At 33.6% G+C, this 5,000-nt stretch overlaps 1 protein-coding gene across 15 annotated transcripts in view; it reads right to left on the minus strand.

Moving 5' to 3' along the window:
• LOC135218482 (uncharacterized) overlaps positions 1 to 5,000 on the minus strand; it is a 1,465,909-nt gene that overhangs the window by 32,504 nt on the left and 1,428,405 nt on the right. The window lies entirely within an intron of this gene.

Consider the following 5,000-nt stretch of genomic DNA (forward strand, 5'->3'; position numbering starts at 1 on the left):
TATATATATAGTATATATATATAGATAGATAGATAGATAGATAGATAGATAGATAGATAGATAGATAGATAGACAGATAGATAGATAGATTGATCTATCGTTATACTGTTGGTCATTCGATTGACAAAGTAAAGCCAAAACTGGGTCTGGTCATTAGATAGAAAGTGGGGAGAGCAACCTCACTCCAAAAAATAATTTCTAAAAACCCTCTTATGTATGTTACAAAAATGAAGTCTCCCATTTATTACTGTGCTTATATTGTATATAGGTTTCACGTTCAAAATTACTATTTGAAGCACATTTATTGAATAGTAATTACTTCGAAAATTATGCCCAATTAATTTCATAAATAATGCACTGATTTGGCGATTCAAACATTTTGCAGAAAAGGTTTCAATTACAAATTCATTATTTTATAATCAGGAGGCTACGTTAACAACACCTGTGTAACATGTTAGTATACCATGTGAGTTTTTTTAAGTAATAATAAACCCGTAATACATTATTAAACCCTTAAAACCGCCAGTTTTATATAAAAATTCAAACTTTGTCTCAAGATGGACTTCAGACATATTTTATCAAAAAACATTTCTAAAATACTTTGTGAATAACTGGAAATTGTATAGAACGTATCATATACTCTTAAAAGATACGTTGCATCCAATACAACAGATCCCAAACCTAGACTTATAAACTGATTGATGACTCTGTCAACTGGCGTCGCAATTCCGATAATAAATAAAATCATCATCAAATTTTAATACAAAGAATTTATCCAATACACAGACTTATAAATATATCTATGGCTTAAACCTAAAATTTTATAAAAAAAAAAAAAAAATTTGACAATAAAGAAAAATAATAATTGAAAAAGACCTTACTTAACATATCTGAGTCCACAGTTGGTTTATAATGATAAATTTCGTTAATGAACAAACGAAAGAAGGAAATTTCCTAGCTCATCCTGGCACTCTGAGAGAAAATGTCTCAAGTACCCTAGACAAAGCATCCAAGCGACAAATACATCACAGTTAAGGGGACAAGGTAGTCCAATACAGTAGGACTTGAAATCAAGGCTCATTTAGAGACGATATACATAAGGCGAGTGCCCTATCCTTTGCTAACAGAGTTGTTTCCCATTTACCATAGTTACATGGGAAAACAGATGTGTTATCTACATCAATATCTCGTTATTTCCTACCACCCTACTTTGAATGTCCGAAAGCCTCTTAATCAAGATGTCAGGTCCCTGTATGCCACAACAATGTTTCCACGAATGTGATTCAGTGTGATATTCTTGGCTAAGTCATCAGACTTCTTTTTTCCTGCCACAGCCATATGTGTCAAAATCACACAACAGCTCATTCGTTTTCCTCTCCTTCTGACAGATGCCGTCACTCTAAAGTTGCCACAATAAGTGGGTGTTTCTGATTACGAATGGGATTCGTCAGATGGCAAAAAAAAAAAAAAAAAAAAAAAAAAAAAATTACGGACTCACTGAAAACATCAAATCCCTTCTACACTCCTATACACCAAACATAATGGTTATTTTGTATATTCCCTCATCGTTTTTTATGGAAAGACGATATGATTTTTACCTAAATATAACTTTCGTGATACATTACTGAACAATTCAAAACGTTTGATATCAAATATAGATGCAAAAACTCGAAATGAAACTATACAATGATTCGGGAGTCTTCACTCAAGTGAGAAGGAAACTACATTAAGTATATCTTAGTTTAACCAGACCACTGAGCTGATTAACAGCTCTCCTAGGGCTGGCCCGAAGGATTAGATATTTTTACGTGGCTAGGAACCAATTGGTTACTTAGCAACGTGACCTACAGCTTATTGTGGAATCCGAACCACATTGAGAAATGAATTTCAGAAGGAAACTAAAAAGGTAACTGCACTGAAATACAGGACAAGGTTCTCATGGAGAAGAAGATGATACATAATTTCAACAGTCGTGGTTGTGCACAATTAAATAATGTAATGTAAAAAAAACACTTAACATTAACACGTAAACCCTTTGTAATCAATATGCCATGAAAACAATCCCAAAAGATAAATATATACAAAGACCTGTAAAACATGTTGCCTCTAATACACCTGAAAATAAAAAACTTTCTCGTAAAAAACACTTCCCTCTTGTACTGGATAACCGCAAAAAAAAAAAAAAAAAAAAAAAAAATACACACACACACACACACACACACACACACACACACCGAGGCGGACGTGTTCCCTTAAACAAAAATGCGATTTGGTGACGTCATCTGTTGATTTTATCAGGCTCCAGGATGCAGCCACCGCAAGGGTGTTCCCCGCCGTGGTAATCATTTTAGAGAATTTAAAGCCAGCAATCTGTTCCGCCCTCGTGGAGAGAGAGAGAGAGAGAGAGAGGAGAGAGAGACGGAGGGGGAGAGAGAGAGAGAGAGAGAGAGATAAAATTCCGAGAATTCAATATGAACATTTTGTGGGGGGGCGTTTTTCGTTACAGCCGGAGTGCGTTCGCTATGAAAAATTTTCCGACGCATTACTGCTACGAATTTCGGAGATTTCACTTTTGAGGGTTTGCCTTGACACCCATTTTAATTTTCCTTTTTCATTATTACTTTAATTTTTTATTTACACGTTTCCCTTTCGAAAATATTGCACGTTAAATTTCACCTTTACAACTGTTTTTAATCCTTGTTAATTAAAAAAAAAAATCGTTATTTACAAAATATTCCACGTTCTTTTCTGCACCACAGAAATTAAAGAACCGTAAATAATTCTTTGTTATCTGAATCTTCTAATGTAAAACGACCAGTGTACAAAAATATTTACATATATCTATTTTTTTCCTTTTTTCCATTCCTAGATTTTGTGCCGTTCTCTTGTATCGCCATTTTTTTTTATTACTTTACATTTGAAGTGTTCTAACAGTATTAACATTGTACTTTTGAAACGACTTTTTTTTCGGGTGGGGGGCCTAATTTAGACATCACATAAACGATTTTTATTATCGCCTCTTTTCGATACAAGATATTTTTTATGGCGACAATTTCTCTCTCGCTCCTTTTTGCAATTCGTGTTATAAAAACTACCACACTAAAAACTGAAAAGGGTCTAATATCAACCAATACTCGTTCAATAACAGCAAAATAATTCCATGGCACAAAGCTTCACAGTACTGTAAATCCATCTGTGATATTCAATAATCCTCGTGCGATTTGGGTACAGAGATGGGAGGGATTTCCACTTCGGAAAAAACTTGTCTTTGTTTCGGGATTTCCCCTAATGCGATGACGAGCTGTGACAGTGAAAAAAAAGTTATTTTTGTTTGTCAGAGAGAGAGAGAGAGAGAGAGAGAGAGAGAGAGAGAGAGAGAGAGAGAGAGAGAGAGAGAGAGAGAGAGAGAGAGAGTAATAATAATAATAATAATAATAATCCTTTATTTCCAATTGTACATTGGGTATTCTACATAAGTAGCCATATCAGTATAAAACATTTTGAATTTAACTCTTACATAAAACTTGGTATAAGTTAAGAATATCAAAATCAGTTATAAAAATGTAGCCAATTAACATAAATACCATAGGAAACTATTGAAACTATGTATAAAAATAGACAATCATAGGTAAAATGAGCTTCAAATAGAAAATCTAATAGTCATAAATTATCAATAAATAAGTCTATAAAAATAACGTACAGGCAATACAAAAAACGAAGACAGTTCTAAAAAGATAGGATATGTAGTAAAAATCAGATAGTCATAAAATTTTCAATAAATAAGTCTTAGCAAATATGTACAGACTAAGAACCCATTTTGAATTAGGATACCTGGATTTAAATACTACAATGTAGTACCAGTTATTAAAAGATATAAAAATAAGCCAGATTAAAACCTAAGAACAAAGTACTAATAATTAAAAGAACAATTAAGACTATGTTAAAAGTAAACTCCTTAGTTTTGACTTGAAAATAGACACAGAGCCAGCTTCTTTTATTTCACGTGGCTGTTCATTATACAACACTGGACCTCGGACTCTGATTTGCGTGAGCCAATACTAGTTTATGTCTTGCAACATCCAAATCATCCCTTTTGGCGTGTAGTGACATTACTGAATAAAGATAATGATGGGAAACTGTATAACCAATCTGGAAATTTTATTATTTAAAGCTTTTATCTTTTATACCATAGTGCACATGTCAAGAGTATACTGGTCTCTTATTTTCAACCATTCCAATTCCTTTAAATGTGGAGTTACATGAGAGAGAGAGAGAGATTCCATCCTGATCAGGAGGCCGAGTATAGTCTACGCCACCTATTTAATTGAATTGCAGTTTATTATTCCCAGTCACTATTACCCCCAACCTTTATCTCAATACAGGTGACTGACCAACAAAACGTGAACGTGCTCAGTCAGCTCTTGTCCGGGATTCGGTTACAAGACTTCTCACTAGTCGGGGAAGTAAGTATGCTATACGTTGTACAACACGAAACAATATCAGTATGAGAGAGAGAGAGAGAGAGAGAGAGAGAGAGAGAGAGAGAGAGAGAGAGAGAGAGAGAAACAATCTCTGATTTAGTTGTGTAGAATATTAGACTATCCTAATAAAATACATTAACAGCGTCAGTATGTTGAACAATTCTTCGGACACATTTCTTTCTTGTACTGAGAATGTAAATTTTTGGTGCAGTCATTTTATAAGCACATGCACAACGCTTCTGCATGAATGCATTAAAGCACATCAAATTCAGATTTCATTCACGTACCATGTACTCTGTGCAAGGACATTACTCTGATCTGACTATGAGATTTCTCGTTTCCTTGTTTAAATTTCCAGTGTACTACTCCAACAGAACTCGTAAATTGTTATTCATTTTATTTTTTCATTTATTTTCTTATACTGTGTATTAAAATGTGTATTCCGGAGTTAAACATTCGTATTAAAATCATAAACAACCTACTCTTTATCTGAAGAAAATATAATTTCTTGTCACTACA

This window comes from Macrobrachium nipponense, chromosome 9 (assembly GCF_015104395.2).
Source record: "Macrobrachium nipponense isolate FS-2020 chromosome 9, ASM1510439v2, whole genome shotgun sequence".
In the NCBI taxonomy this organism is placed as follows: domain Eukaryota; kingdom Metazoa; phylum Arthropoda; class Malacostraca; order Decapoda; family Palaemonidae; genus Macrobrachium; species Macrobrachium nipponense.